Genomic DNA, 17576 nt, shown 5'->3' with positions numbered 1-17576 from the left:
GACCTCTCATCCTTTGGAACATGCACAAAGGCCTTACACCCGAAGACTCTCAGATGAGCATAAGAGACATCCTTACCAAATCAAACTCTGTCAGGGACATCACCATCCAAAGCAATAGTAGGAGATAAATTGATAACATAAGCAGCAGTATTAAGTGCTTCTGCCCAAAATGAATCTAGCAGCGTAGCATCTAAAAGCAAACATCTAACCCTCTCAACTAGAATTCTGTTCATCCTCTCTGCTAAACCATTTAATTGAGGAGTCTTTGGAGGAGTTTTCTGATGCCGAATACCCTGCTGTCTACAATAATTATCAAAGGGACCAATGTATTTACCACCATTGTCTGAGCGGATGCATTTTAGTTTCTTCCCTGTCTATCTCTCAACCAAGGCCTGAAAAGCCTTGAACACATCAAGTACTTGATCCTTGGACTTCAAAGGAAATACCCAAAGTTTTCGAGAATAATCATCAATAAAAGTCACAAAGTAAAGTGCACCACCACGAGAGCTTACTTTAAAAGGACCACACAAATCAGAATGTACCAACTCCAACAAATCATGCTTTCTTCAAGGTGAATGACTCTGAAAAGAAACTCTTTTCTGTTTCCCGGCTAAGCAATGAACACATTTCTTTAACTTTGCTTGTTTCACTCCAGAAATCAAATTCTTCTTAGCCAAGTTATCTGTCACGACCCGACTAGGGGCCGCGACGGGTACCCGGTACTTGTACCGAGCACCCCTTAGCTCGTGTCATACTCTTACTACTAAGTGGGCCACATAAGTTATACCGTTATTATTATTTTTTTTACTTAATTCTATCATTAATAGCGTGACCGTAATCAGGTGTTAATAAAATCTGCTAGCATGCTATACAACCCCAAAACGAACAAAAGTGCAAACCATCTGACTGTACATATCTATCTACGAGCCTCTAAACATAGCACACATATATATACAAGAAGGGCCGGGTTCTGCCGTGCCCGATTATATACACAAAAGTAGTACCAATAGGCTGAAGCTCCGGATCAACTGGAGCACTCTCAAGGAACAGCTGGTGAAGCTCCTAGGGATTAAACCCGTCTGTCTGCTAACCTGCGCGGCATGAAACGCAGCGTCCGCAAGAAGGGACGTCAGTACGAATAATGTACCGAGTATGTAAGGCATAAAAAACAGCATAATAAGCAACATTAAATATAAATAACAACATCATGGGCTCATAGAACGTGTGAGGAGGTAAGAAAGTAACCTGTACATAGGAATGCCTTTTTGGCCAGATACCATGCATGCTTGACTTTTTCCTCTCTAAATTTTCTTTTGTTTTAAAAAAAACATTTCTTTTTCGTAGACATAGAAAATAGAACTCATATCCTGTCATGTCGTATCATGTCATATCATATCGTATCATGTCGTGTCATATCATATCATATCATAGCGTATCATATCATATCATATCATAGCGCCGAACAACGCCGGCTCGCCCACATAGCGCCGAAATACGTCGGCTCGCCCGTATATCCCGCGTCCGGGATGATATAACGCCAGCTGACCAGGTGGCAACACGTCTATAGTGCAACATATATCCCTTCCCCTCATATCTCCCTCCCTCCCCCCATGTACATATACATATATCATATAAGTATGCCGGAGAGCCCAAGGAAAAATCATGTATCCATCAGAGTGACGTAAGGTCGGTAGCCCCCGATTACATTATGGAATAATCATGATCGTTATGTCTCACCTTGAAGGAACTAATATTATAAGGCGAGACTATCAATGGAGAATAGCATTAAGGGAAAACATGGAACAAGATCGTAAAACTCATAAAACATTACTTCATGTACTTTAGAGTCTTTTAGAAAATAGAGTCATGGTAAAGGAATAAAGTTGGACTCACGAACTAGTTCATTATTCTTGTATTCATATTGAATCCTTCACTTAAGACTTTTAGACATACAATCATTCTTGTCATACTCATCATAGACATATTCTCTTTAGAATAATTACAACACTTATCGTTTTATAATCGAAACAATCGAGAAAATCCGGGAACAATGGGCCCACCTCGGATCAAATGAGGCGGCATACACAATTTATGTATATTACATTCCATGACGTCACTTGTGAGAGTTTTTAGGTAGTCGGGTCTCATTTGTACAAGTTCTAGATGTTTAGGAAATTTTTCCAAATTTTCATAACATATTCAATTCAATTCTACTGAATGAAAAAGGGGAAACTTTAGACGCGGATTCCGGAGAGTAGGGTTGTCCCCGAGGTTCATATCCAACCTAGTATGTCTAAGACATGCCAAAGAAGGAAGGGTAAAGCCTTACATACCTCTTTCCGCTCCTTATGCTATTCCAAATTCAATTCTCGTTTCCTTCAAAATCTACAATTGGTCACAATTACCAAATATCAATTTCAAGCCTTTAAGAATCCAATCTTAATTCATACTTATCTACGGAAATTTGGGCAGCATCTCCCCTATACATAGAGCATCCCCGAGAATTTAACTCGGCCAAAATAATTCAACAACAACCCAACAACAACACCACCAACAACAACAATCACTACACAACACAAAATAGCATAATTAGTCCTCTTTCCAACATAGTGCAATAACTTTCATTCCAACTTCACATTTCCAAACCAATCTCAATGTTTTTACATTCATTACTAATCAAGACCATTACAATATAATTCGGAAGCATTTCATATCATTTCTACAAAATATTCACAAGATATACAAAATATACAAATTTTCCACCAAAACCATAATCCATCCAAATTCACCAACTAACATAATAATTCACATTTAAAACTCCACTTCCATAATTACATAAAAACTTCATTAAAATCGCATAATTTCCTATAACTATTTCCAATAATTTTCCATGCCAACTTGAACCATTTTCTTCCATTTCCAATATAAGGTCTACCACAACTACAACTAGAATATAACATAAAATTCAACTCATCTTATTTATACAACCTTACATACACATGCACACATGCAAACCCACTTTGTAAACTTCCATATTTCCATAAATTCTACTCATTTCTACATACTACAACATAAACCAACCTTCATAACATAATAAAAAGGAATTAATTCTTACCTTTCTCTCTTTTCTTCCTTCTTGGCTAGGACTTGTAACTCACAAAAATATGTGGTTTCTTGCTCCAATGACTACTCCACCTTGCTAAGGACCCTTCAATTGGTAGAAAATGATTTTTGAAATTTTTTTTTTTTTTTTTTGGTCTTGAGCTTGGCCGAAAATGGCCCTTAGGTTTCTCCCTCCCTTTTGTTCTTCAATGTTCTTGATTGTTCTTGAAACTTCATAAAATGAAGACTTGGTGCCCTTTTATTATTCTTTATCACATGGAAATTGATTAATTTTGTGGGCTTGGGCCATGTATGGCCGGCCACCCCTCTCTATTGGGCCTAAATTTTCTCTTTTTTTTTGGGGCCTAAATTTTCTCTTTTTTTTTTTGGGGCCTAACCCGGTTGGTCCCGAGTTGGGCCTAGCCCACTGACCTTTCGACCTTAAAACGTCCATATCTCCTTGTACCGACGTCACCTGGGAACCCACGACCTATGGTCGGAAAGCTAATTCAACTATCTACAACTTCTATTTCTTGGTATTTTTCCAAATTCCAAACTTATAATACCGTGTTTTCCCCTTGAAGTCAGGTCACCCGAAAACGTTTTCTTAAAAATATTCGTTTGGAGGACTTCCACTTTGATTTGGCCCAAGGGTCCTTCTTGAGTTGTGTTTAACTTCACATATGTGATTCATATGACTTGTCACATGTTCCAAAAAAAATCTTGACGTGTGGGCCCCACCTCAGCTTACAAATAATCTGACGTTCAAAAATATGGGATATAACATTATCAATCCCCTTCTCGCTCATATGACTCAGCCTTCTATGCCATAATTCTGATGAAGTATCATTCTCCACCAAATTTACTGAGTCACCACAAATGGAGCCCTGAAATAAGTACAAGTCAGACATCTTGTAACCTCGAGCCACAACCATTGAACCTTTAAGAAGCTTCCACTGGCCACCACCAATGGTTTGATCATAACCATCATCATCAAGCTTTCCTACAGAAATTAAATTCAGACGAACATCTGGAGCATGCTTGACATTGTTAAGAACCAACCTCAAACTGTTCTTACTTTTCAAGCAAACTGTGCCAATACCAAGCATCTCAACCTCACTATCATTGCCCATTCGTAAATTTTCAAAATTACCCGGAGTATAAGAAGAAAATAATTCCTTCTTTGGCTTGACATGAGAAGTGGCACCTGAATTCACAAACCAGGTAGACTCATCACAAACAATATTGATATCATTTTTACCACAAGCAACAAGAAGATCATTTTCAGCAACAACAGCAACACGATTTTCATTATCGCTTTCTTTCTTTTGCCTTTTCTGGTCTCTCTTAAACTTGTAGCAATGTTTCTTGATGTGCCCTTTCAAGTGACAATAGTCACATGTAAGAATCTTATACCTGGAGGTTCTTGACTTGTTTCTACTTTTACCTCTACATTTTGACCTCTAAAACTACTTCTGCCCCTATCTTCAGTAACCAAAACATCGGAGTGTGAAGTTGAAGAAGACGAAGTGTTACATCCCGCGTTTTCACAAGTTGGAAAGCGTACGAGTTCAATGACATTAGTAACGGAATAAGTTTGATGAATTTTGAAACTATTATATATGGTCTCGATATGGTATTTTCTTTTAAGTAAACCCCTTTTAGTAAATATTTGATAAGTATGATTTTCTATAGTTATTACTGTTACTATTTCTGGGATACATTTTTTAATTATATGTGTAGTATGAGGACATTTAGAAATGAGATTTTATTTGTTATGGGTACATAAATTATTTTCTCTTATGAAAAGCTATCTTTTTCCATTATGAGAATTGATAGTACAATAATTTGTACTCTTGATGTTAGGTTGAGGAAAGGTTATAATTTGACGAACATAACTTCTAGATGTATTAGTTTTTGTGAAATACGTGTATGTCTTAAGTTGATATGATATTTCAATAACAAAAGTTTTGAAAGCTTATGTATTTCAAGGAAATATTAAAATATTAGTGTATGAGATTATATCGTATGATTTTACTTTTTATATTAAAATAATTGGAGGGGTGGCATATCATCCACGTTACCTCATGGATTTTGGACAGGTGTTAGACATCATCACTACCTATTCATCCTTTGTAATTAAGAATTTTGGCCAGCAATAATCTTTTTCTAATAAGTTTCCATCTGACTCCAAAATATGCCGTATTTTTGGACTAGGAAAAATTAAATCGCCCAATATGAGCAAAATTTACTCGAGCCCGGAGAATTCGATCATATCCAAGGATGAAAATCAAGAGCTCGGTGTATACAAGGAATGAAGTCCCAAAATGATTTAAGACGAAAAAGTGACGATGATGATTGAAAATAATATTTTGTGTGTACCAAGAGGGGTTATGGACTACTGCTATGTCACATGATCATGACAATAAATATGGAGTGTATTAAAAATGACTACTATTTAAGTGAATCGTGATCAAGAAATTAATTAGGTGTGCAATTGGTTAAATGAAAATTGTAGTGAAATAATAATAATAAGCACAATTAGTGGAAGTGATGAAGTGGCATTATTTTTTTTTTGCCACACGGCACCATAGGGGCTAAGAATGTAGTGACTAAGTACTAACTAAAATTGGCAAGACATTATAATATTTGAAAGGTGGCAAGACATTATAATATTTGAAAGGTGGCAAAAGGGGATGGAGGCCACGGCTAAATGAAGATTGATATGTACAAGGTATTTTATTCCTTTGAGAAAGGTCAGTTGGGTGGAGAAAAATGTGCAAACACATGTCTTTCAAAAAATAAAAACGGCAACACAAAACCGCACCTTCATTCTAAAAATAGAGCGACATTTTTTTCTCCTTTTTGAGAGTAATACCAGCGTTTTTCTACCTCAAGAATGCCAAAAAAAACGTGTAATTCGCATCAAGAACAACATGCGGGTTTCGCGCACCGCTTCGATTTCGTTGTTCCGTTTTATCGCGTTGTTGAATCCGGGTTTTCTTCAAAGTGAAGTAAGGTGGAAAAATAATACTTCTTTGCATATAAGGTAAGAAATTCTCTCTCCTAGATGTATTTGAATTATCCGAGTCGTATTTACGTTGCTAGATAAAAGAATTACGAAAACCATATCGGAAATCGAATAAATTATTATTGTTATCATGTGGGCTGTTTGGTGGTTGTTATGAATTGTATTGTGGGCTGAAATATCGTGGGATTGGCTGTAGTTGGCGTTATTATGTTTGTTGTTATATTATGTATATACCAAAATAAAGAAGTGTATACAAGTATTGGTATACGGATGTATATTGGGTTGTTTTGGAAATGATTTAAGAATAGATTTAATTCTGGTTTGATATGAAATTATTGGTATTGTTGTTGTTGGTATTTCTGTGTCAACAGGAGAGCAATTGGAAATTTTGAATAGGTGAAAATACAGGGGAAGTGCTGCCGAATTTTCGCTAAATTTTAGATAATAGAAAATCTTAAACGAGAATATGTATAAGCTGGAATATAGGTTCAATAAGAAATGAGTTATAGAATTGTGGACTAGAAAATATAGTTACTAACGATAACGTTACTTTTATATAAATAGGCTAAAAGAGCGACGAGACGAACGGGTTACGAATAGCCGCTAACAGGTATGTAAAGCTATCCCGATTCTTCTTTTGGCATGTCCTAGGTGTACTAGGATCGGATTTGAGCCTCGGAATATATTCTGTCCATCGGAATCCGAGTTTGAAATTGTCACTTTTTCATTCAATGGAATTGAACCCTATAAGTATGCTTTATTGAAAGAATCGTGCAAACTTCCGCAAATTGTCTAGAAAATTATGGAATGTCCCCAGGACCTCCGTATATGAATCTATAAGCTTAATATATGTAATTTTGACCCATCGCTTCAATGGACCCGAGGCGGGCCCCACTATTCCCGCTTTGTCCTTTATGGTACTATTGTCTTATTTTCAAGTAATATAAAATGAAATGTTTTAACTACTCCTCTAGCTATTAAATGAAAATTGTTTTGAATACTTCTTTAAGTCTTATAAACTGTTTTGGAACTTGGAAACGATCTCAGAAAGATTATGCCTCTGTAACCCATTATGACATCCGAAATTCACTTACTATGATTTCGTCCGATTTCATTGATTTGACTTGTCATTCGATATGCCTCATTGAGTATCTGGAAATATATATGGAATTTTATTGCATTTAGTTTCCCACTACTCCACTCGTGGATGCCTCAATGTTTCCCACACTGAGCCCGGGCCAGGATATGTTCTCAAGCGTATTCCTCTGCATTGTTCGCCGTGCCTCGATGTGAGGGGGCAGGTATATATGTACATGGGTTGTGGAGTATGTTGTGCCATGTACACACATTATGATATGATATGATCTGATATGGCCATCTGATATGATATGTTATGTTACGGGGTTATTCCCCCTTTTTTGATCCTTATGAGTTGTGGCACCAGCGTCGGGGGGTGACCACGTTCTGTCTGCCTAGTCCCTTGGCAGGGGCCGGATATGATATGACATATATTTCTGTACTCACTCTTTATGCTTTGAAAATATGCATCTGATACTCTGGACATCACATTCACTTTTCTGTATGTTCTTATTCGGTTATGATTTTGTTCCGTAATGGGACCAGGTATGACATACGTTTTCTGCAAATACTATTTATGCTTTATGATCAACATTTTTCTATTCCGGATATTCCGTTCATTTTCTGTATCTTCTGCTTCGCTTATGACTTTGTTTACTACGTTCCATGCTTTACAAGCTCAGTACGTATTTCGTACTGACCCCCTTCTTTCGGGGGCTGCGTTTTCATGCCGCGCAGGTACAGATTACAGATTTGCTGACCCGCATGTCTAAGACACCTATTCTGCTATTCTGGAGCGCTCTTTTGTCCAGAACCTATACTTTGGTACAGTCTGCTGCTGTTATATTTATGTACGCTATTCAGGGGTACGACGGGGCCCTGTCCCGTCTTATGATTTTGTTATGTTCTGTAGAGGTCTGTAGACATACTGGTGTGGGTTCTGTATATGTTTTGGGTTGTTATGATCTGTGATGGCCTTATCGGCTTCCACTTACAAAAATTGTTCATCTCTGATATTCAGTAGCACCAACTAACTTTCATATTGATATTTGCTGCTAATATGCTGATTTGGGGTATTGGGTACGTTTGGGTGTCCAGCACGGACACTAGTCGCGACCTACGGGGCTGGGTCGTGACACGAAGCTTGAGATCTTCTTCTCATCTCTTCATTCAAAACACCAAACTTAGCATATTCCATAGTTACACCATCACTGGGAGCAGAATTAGTCAAAGAAATTCGAAGAGTTTCCCAAGAGTCTGGCAGAGTATTAAGAAGACAAAGTCCCTGTATTTCTTCATCAAACTTGACACCCATTCCAGATAGCTGATCAAGGACACCCTAAAAATCATTGATATGATCAGAAATAGGGCTGCCCTCTTTGTATCTAATGTTCATCAATTGTTTCAGTAGGAACAACTTATTATTGCCAGCCTTTGAAGCATAAAGTGTCTCGAGCTTTTCCCACAAGCTTTTAGCATTTGTCTCATTCACAATATGATTTCAAACATTATATTCAACCTATTGCCTAATATAGCTACAAACCTGTAAGTGCTCAAATTCTCAATCCTCATCTTTAATAAACTCGGGCTTCTTAGAAGCGAACACAGGTAAATGCAACTTCTTGACAAATAGAAGATCTTTCATCTTGCTTTTCCAAATATGGTAATTACTGTCATTTAAACAAACCATCTTGATCATATTTGCCTCCATCATTCAAATAGACAATCAACACAACCAAATGCAACCACAAGCTCTGATACCACTTTGTTGGGAAGAAATATGCAATAATCAAATTGCACGACAAGGTAACAGCGGAAGGAATACCCAAGTCGAAACTTCCCACACTATTTGAACCAAGAGAAGACAATAAACACTAGCACAAATAGAAATCCGGGCAGCAGCTATACCAACAATAAAATAGCAAAGCAAGCAAAAATAAATCGAACGGAAGAGACACCAAATTTACGTGGTAAAACCCCTTCAATGTGAAGAGGAAACATCCAAGGGACCTCCGGCCCACAAAAGCTCCACTATAAACAACAAGAGTTACAACAATGTTCTCCAAATGGCTACAACAATAAAGCCAAGCACAGAGCAACAATACATAAAAGATAGCACCAAAACTAGCGAAGAAAAGAGAGAAATCACCCCCAAAAACGAGCTACTGTTCGTACTACAAAACTGAAGGTGAAGACCACAAAATCCAATCTCCACCGTTGATATCCAAGAACCGGATGTTGAGAACCCCCAGTTCAAATATCAGCACGATCCAACGGTTAACGAATCGGTAAACGCAATTTAAAGAGGACTGCTGTAGCAGAAAATTTCTGGACGAAAATCTGCTTTCTCTCTCACGTTTTTCTCTCTATATGGATGCTATGAATTCACTCTTGTGTTGTCAAAATAAGACCTAAATTGATCCTATATATAGAATTTTTTTTTTGGCAAAATTGGCCTGGTCTAAATTGGATTTGGTTTTATTAATCCAATTCCACATAGGAAGGGAAAACTCAAAAACCTAATTGCATTGGATTTTATTAATCCAATTCCACATAGGAAGGGAAAACTTAAAAACCTAACAAAGATATAGTTCGCCGGATCATTGTATGTATTTTGCTAATCATCAAATACAATCACATGCATAAAAATATTTGGATTATAAAAGATTGCTCCTTGAATAACGTAAAAGAACATTTCACTTTTCTTCGGGAATCCTCCACATTTTTTTTGGTTTACCACCCGGTGTATGGTACCTATATTAAAGCCCAATTATATTTGAATTCGCACCACATAGCGCCCTATCGGGGGAAGCGTACTTTCCTACCAAGAATTTTTCATATTTAGATCAGGCGCGAATCCAAGACCTCTGATTAAGGAATGAGCAGCTCGATTCGCTGCATTACATCCTTTGGTGGTCATAAATTATGTTATTAGAAAAGAATAGAACTGTTGTTCTTTTCCAAAAGCGCAAGGAGTGAGGAGTTCTAACGTATAGAGCTTCTTTTATGTATCTTGAATTAATAAGTTGTTCACAAAATTTTCGAGAAAAGTTGTGTGTTTAATCCCTTTTTTATTATAACAACAACAATTATATATATATATATATATATATATATATATATATATATATATATATATATATATATATTGTAGTACGGATCCAGACTGACGCATATGAGTGACCATTATTCTGATTTCCTAAAATTTTTCTTAAACTGAAAGATTTGTTGAATGGATTGAGGATCTACGTCAGAACTTTGACAAAGGTAAAGTTGAGGGGGTTATTTTTATGGTTTGAGAATTATGGAATGCACGAAACACCTTACTTTGGGATAATAACCAACTAGCGCTAAATGTAATTCTTTTGAAGGCACAACACTTTTTTAAAACATTTCAGATGGCAAAGGCAGGGAATCATCACAGAGTGTTTCATCTACTGAAAATCAGGTTACTAAATGGTAAAAAGTGAATGAGAATGAAACTAAATGTAACACAAATGCTAGCTTTGATATTCACAGTGGCTTGTCGGAGTGGGAATGTTGATACGCACTTTAGAGGAGATCTCATTGGCGGGCGAGCTAGGTTTTTAAATAAAGTACCTAGCCCATTAGTTTCAAAGATTATGGGTGTTCGAGAAGCTCTCAACTGGTTGAAGAGCGGCTTTGTTAATAGTTGTTGGTGATTGAGATAAATAATCAGCTAGTTCATCAAGCTCTCGAAGGAAACATTTTAAATAAAACATTTTAAATAATTCTTATTTCGATTCTCTTGTTTATGATTGTAAGACACTAATGAAAGCTTTTTAGTGTCTGCTTCTCTAGTTAGAAAATCGGCGAATCAATCTACTTACGCGGTTAACCACCTCCCTCACAGTTTGCATGAGATTCCACTTATTCGTTAGCTAGGGCGGCTATTTCTATGTCCGGTTGATGGAATGGGGGTCTATCCCATAATCTTCTATTTGTGTTGTACTCGCTTTTGATTTGAGTAATAATAAAGAAGACACATTTTCAAAAAAATAAAATTTCACTTAAAATAATTTGTAGTTTTCTAAGTGGCAATTTTGAAACTACTCGTCAAAACTATTTTTCAAACTTCAAATTCTCTATGTTAAGTTTAGAATTAAAATAATAAATCATAGTGTATATTAAACACTTACTTTAAATAATCTCTACATATTATTCAGATATTTGAAACCAAATCGATTTGAAGAACAAGTTCAAAGTATTTAGCCACTAATTTTTCATGTGTTGTGCAACACGAGGTTTTAGGGTAAACCTATCTTATCGTTAATAAGTCTCCCTTTGACTGATAATTTATTAGGACATAAATCTTAGTCTAATTATCTCACCATTTAAGAGGTCTTTGTCCAAGTACCAATCTTAGACATTCTTAGGTTTAGAATTATTGGTTGTCAAATCTCATTTGTCAACAATTTTCTTGCAATAATTGTTGTGAAGGATTGCGGCTTCCAATGATATAATAAGCTGCTACAAGCCAAAAACTGTCTTTTTCTTGTAATACATCAAACTTTGGCGTTTGAAAATGATTTTTTAAGGAAAACGAGAATATATAGTACGTGGGATTGTATTTGTTTCACTTAATCATTAAATATAATACATGTACAAAACATGAATTGTACTAAAAGGTTCATAGTATAATATGTCGTACTTGGGTTACAAAAGATTGTTCTGTGAACAAGATAGAAAAATACTCACTTTTTTCGAGAATCTTTCACAAAAAAAATTCATTGGAGAAGAAGATAGCCTTTTGTTATTGTTTAGGGGAGAAAACATCGTTCCTTTTCAATTGTTCAAGGACTTTGAGATTTTCCCGATAGCTGTGTATATGTTCTCCCTTTCATAATAGCATTAGATAAAATAATTTGAACCGTTTGTTGTCTGAGAAATTATATATATTTAATTATTTTGATATGGATTTGAGTTTACCCACATAGGTGGCCCAAATTATATTTCCTACAGTTTTAATTAAAAGAAAAGAGTATTTTAAGTTGAAGTCGAAAAGTAGAATTTTACTTTGAAAGAAAATGAACATCAAATTTTCTATTTTAAGTTCAGAATTGAAATAATCGATTAGATTATAATATAAATACTTATTCAAATATTTGAAACAAATATCTAGTTCGAGGCAAAGTTGTATTCTTTCAGCCGCTATTTTCCATGTGTCGTGCAACACGCGGTTATAGTACGAAACCTATATAGCACAAGCAACTGATTTAATTATAAGTCGTTCTTTGTCTGATAACTGATTTGAGAGGCCTTTTGTCTATAGCACAAGCAACCTTAATAAGACAAGCTTGAAATTCTTTGGTTTAGAAATCATTTGTCGTCAAATCTCATTTTCACCAATTTCTATGTCAATTCTTTCTATTTATGACTCAATGAAAATCGCCGATATAAACAAATCATGTGGGCACGGCAAATACTTTTCAACTAAGGCCTCATTTGTTTGGAGGTCTGAATCTGAATGATTCAGACATTAAGCCATAAGTGTATTTATTTGCATTAAGATCTAAACACTTATTGGGTCTGAATAGGTCTTAATCATTAAGATCTTGAATCAAGTCTTAATTTCATTAAGAGGTATATTTGTATGGATTTTTTTTATCACCAGCTCCAACCCCAACCCCAACCCCACTCACTCTCAACTCCAACCCCACCCATCCACCTCAACCCCACCCCACCACCCACCCACCTTCCACTCTAACCCCCCACTCTCCACCACCCCCTCCCCACCCCCAAACCCAACCCCAATCTCACTCCACACCACACCCTCACTCCCCACTACCCCTACCTCCCACCACCAACCCCACCCCTACTCCCCACCATTAACCCCTACCCCACACCACCCACCCGCACTCCCCAGTACCCCCACCTCCCACCACCAACCCCACCATCAACCCCTACCTCACACCACCAACCCCACCCCTACTCCCCACCATTAACCCCTACCCCACACCACCCACCCGCACTCCCCAGTACCCCCACCTCCCACCACCAACCCCACCATCAACCCCTACCTCACACCACCCACCCTCACTCCCCATTACCCCCCACCTCCCACCACCAACCCCACCCTCACTCCCCACCAACCTCACCACCAACCCTGCCTTACTACCTCCCACCCCTCACCCCAACCACCCACTCACCCCTTCACCCCCACTCACCACCCACCACGACTACAAAACATCTCAACCATTACTAGTAAACATAAATGTTTCATTCTTTTTTATCAAATAATATATATTTTTTTATTAAATTTGTATTTATTTTCTACTATTTAGTTACTTTTTAATTTGAATTGTATATTTATTATGTTTAAATAAATACTTATACACATTCAGATATTGAAAAACAAACAGTCTTAATCATTCAGTGTTCAGACCTAGAGACATCATCTTAATCATTCAGATGTGCATTCAGATTCAGACGTCTTAATCTTAATGAAAACAAATGAGGCCTAAGTGAATGGAGGGGGAGTTTTTTTTTTTTTTTTTTAAAGGGCTCATTGTTACGTCCAAAAACTACGTACTGACAGAAGCAGATCCAGAATTTTCAGACGGCGAGGACACTATTATCTTAATATATATGGCAACAAAAATTTTAATGACGACTAAAGAATAATACCGTGTCAGACCGGTCACTAATAGCGTAGCAGTGACAAAAATACAAGTATATAGGCAAAAATAAATTATGTTAGAGTCGAGATTTGATCTCAGGTGGTGATCAGTGAGCACTCAAGGACACTCCTATCAACTCAACTATTTTTGCAATTATATTTGAGGGGTCCTTTTAAAATATATAATAATTTTTTAAGGTGTACATATATATATGTTTTTTTTCGAAGTTACGTGCCCCTCACCCATCACGTTGGGTCTGCCCCTTAGTACCATGGGCGGAGCCACACCCATTGAAGGGTGGTCATATGAACACCCTTCATCGGAAAAAATTATCGGATGTCTATATTAAATATAGAACTTTGTGGATATATACTAGTAATGAACAACCTTGACATAGAAAACAAGGATAGCCCAGCGGCTAAGGGTGTGCAAATTCTTGCTGAGGATGCGAGTTCGAATCCCGGCTGTGTGTTTTCTTCATGCGCTATTGTTTTTTTCCCTCACACATCCCCTGTCCTAAAATATGAACACCCTTGATGAAATTTCTGGCTCCGCCCCTGCTTCGTACTAATGAGTTTGAGAAAATATCTATCACAAATTTTGTGGCAAAATTATCCGTTACTAATTTAGAGTAACTTTTAAGTAAATTTACTGATGGATAGTAGTCTCAATTTTTTACCTTCACATGATTTTGAAGTATTTTGCATTTCTTGTAGTGTCTTTAGAAAAAATAGTGACGGAATTATACATTAAAAGTTCTGTAATGAACATTTCTATCTGCACAAGCTTTTATCATTTCATTTTTTATAAATTGCCTTATTATTGAGATCGGATGTGACCGGATCATGATTTTAACACTTATTGAAATCTCATGCCAGAAATCACTTGTCCGTCGCAACTTTTATGACGAATCATCTGTCATAAGTACTTTTAGTTTCTTATTAAATAATTTGTTATTCTTAATTTTGTGATGGAATCTATATATCTGTCACGAATCTTATGACAGTGTGTGACAGAATACCCATCACTTACAACCTGTCATGTCATGCTTTTATGACAAAACTTCATCATTTATAGAATACTTATCTAACATGTCTTCACTTGGCGAATTCCTTTACAAAGTCAGTCACAAGATTGTGGCAAACTTGTCCACACAAAATATTAATTTTGCTTGTAGTATGTAATTGCAAGTTTGCAACCTTCATAGATTTTAAGACATGCTAAAAGTGGCATTTTATACTCTTATCTGTTGTGCTACACGAGTTTTTTAGGGTAAACCTATCTATAAGTCGTTCTTTGGAGCCTCTAAAATTGACAATTGTTGAGGACTTAAAACTAAACTCCAACTTTAATTTATTAATGTTTGAGACGTCTCTTGTATCTAACAAGATTGTGGTGGCATGCATGGATAGAATCCTTGCATCCTTAATTAGAGTTTTCGGATTCAACCCCTGAAAATAAAAAAAATCGGCACGAATCGAAATAATCGAGAGCATCTGATACCGGGTGAGAAATCAAAAGGATAAAAATAGCTATCACTGAACATTTCTTGGCCCTGTGTTTGAATAATATAGTTATTGTCTTCAAATTTCGTGGGTGAAGTCCATGACAATGTCCTGCAGTTTGCGGTAGAATTATAGATTCCATAATAATAACTAATTTTTCAATTACAAAGATTAAAAAGTGATTAGTTATTTGTGACTTTACCCTGAAAAAATGGGTCTCTTATTTGAGTGATCTTTTGTCGGGTAACTAACCAAATATAAAATGGCATCAAGGAAATAGGACTACGATGTGTCGCACACAAATTATATCAGCGACAGAACGTGCGTCCTTTTCAATTCTTCGATATTTTGTCTGATGGTATTATTTAGTAAGTTAGATGTATTTGGTCCTAAAAACCGTGCCAGCAAGGAATTGATGCATGTCATTCATGTCTCTATCTTGTCTCAGGCTGTCATTTCGGTCGTTTGGTTTGAGGATATCTTATACTCCCTCCAAATCCCCACACACACACACACAAAAAAAAAAAAAAAAAAAAAAATCTACTTAATCATTTATACATCTATTAAAAAAATATTAATTCCTAGATAAAAATAAATAATTTAAATAAACTATCTCTAATTAAATAGGCATTGATATTTAATAATATAACATTTAATAGGATCAAATCTGAAAAAACAAGATTATTTATTTCTTAATTCGATAAGTGAACACTCTTTTTTATCTAAGAAGAAAAAGCCAAGTGGACACTTCTTTTTTTTATCCGGAGGGCATATTAATTATGTCGGAATTAGTGATACATAGATTAATTATGCTGGGATTAGTTATCTTGATATTATTTCTTATTGATTGTTTGGTTTGTTTATTAAAAATAACGTGCATTGCATAATTTCTAAAAAGAAGATGTTTGTTTACGAAAATATCCTCATGTTTTAGGGACCTCATGGTGTTTTTGTCAGTTTCATTGTTTTATTTAGAGATAACTAATCCTGAAACTATTATTCCGCTATCTAAAGGAATAACTTATCCCGATACTATTTCTAATTCTTATATAATTTATCCAAGATTAATAACCAATCAAGAAATAAAACAGTACTAAATCCTTATATCAGGATTATTTATATTTGTCCAACATACCAAACGACCCGTTAAGGGACAAAGTTTTTGTACGTCTGGTTGTTGTGCAACAACCAATATATGTCGAGTAGTGAAATTTGTCGTGTGAGATCATGACACTTGTGTAAAAGAAAAGAAAAATAAGGTGTATCCACTGTAAATGTAAGGAAGTTAAAAAAAGGTGAATTTTCAACGGATTTTTTTGACAAAATCCATTGAAAATTGGCATGGTTTCCTATAGATTTTTCGTCGGAAGTCTCATATCACCAAGGGTGTTCCGACAGTAATGTCGCTCGAAATATCACATTTTTAGTAATGTTTCACACTAATTATATGTCAGCTCTATTACAATAGATAATCTATCCTAGGTTTGAGATTACAAATTTCAATTTTGAAGAGGGAGAAAATAACAATTCAAACGAGTTAGAAGTGGATCACTAGTGCACCCAATTTAGTTCAAATGTTCAATATAACAAATTTAATAAGACTTGCATATTTATAGTCCACACGCTTGTGATAATGGAGATGGACCAACATGGCGGGGTGCGGGCCACATGTCCCCTTTAATTTCAACTTGAAAAACTACTATATATTTAAGATGATCCTTCAAAAATATATGTTGAAGTTGATCAATTGGTAAGCATGCCTCTTAACTCTTTGTGCATAAGCGCGCGACTCAAGTTTGAGTCCAGACTACAATATTTTTTTAAGATGACATTTAAAAGAAAAAAAAAAGGAACAAAACATGTTGCTGGCACGTTTCGAACAAGGAACCTAACGTGTATAACTTGACACCAAATTACTAGGCCAACGAGCGAGTTCTAAACAATTATGCCATTTCATTTATTTATTTTTTCATCGGTTCTATCAGTGTTTAACAAAATTTTCAAATGGTGCAATGTTGCAGAAAATTGTGATTAAAGATGGACCCAGGATTTGAAGTCGATGCTTTGACTAACGTGCATCTTCCTTTGATGGTGTCTCCGGCGTCTTAAAATCTTGGGTCCGCCTTTGCGTATAACTATGGCAAAATAATAAAAGTTATTCAAGTAGCTGTTAGGGTTTAGCAAAATAGAAAAAAGGTACTCCCTTTGTTCAAGTTTTTG

General features: G+C 36.1%; 1 long non-coding RNA gene across 1 annotated transcript; it reads left to right on the top strand.

The window, feature by feature from the left end:
* The first annotated feature begins 5742 nt into the window (after positions 1-5742).
* LOC132618034 (uncharacterized) lies at positions 5743-8220 on the top strand. The gene is made up of 3 exons (XR_009573923.1): positions 5743-6151; positions 6698-6743; positions 7949-8220. It is a non-coding gene; the product is annotated as an uncharacterized LOC132618034 (long non-coding RNA).
* The last annotated feature ends 9356 nt before the right edge of the window (positions 8221-17576 follow it).

Source organism: Lycium barbarum, chromosome 11, assembly GCF_019175385.1.
Source record: "Lycium barbarum isolate Lr01 chromosome 11, ASM1917538v2, whole genome shotgun sequence".
Classification (NCBI taxonomy): domain Eukaryota; kingdom Viridiplantae; phylum Streptophyta; class Magnoliopsida; order Solanales; family Solanaceae; genus Lycium; species Lycium barbarum.
Note: the sequence above shows the minus strand (reverse complement) of the source record. Positions and strands in the feature narration are given on the sequence as shown.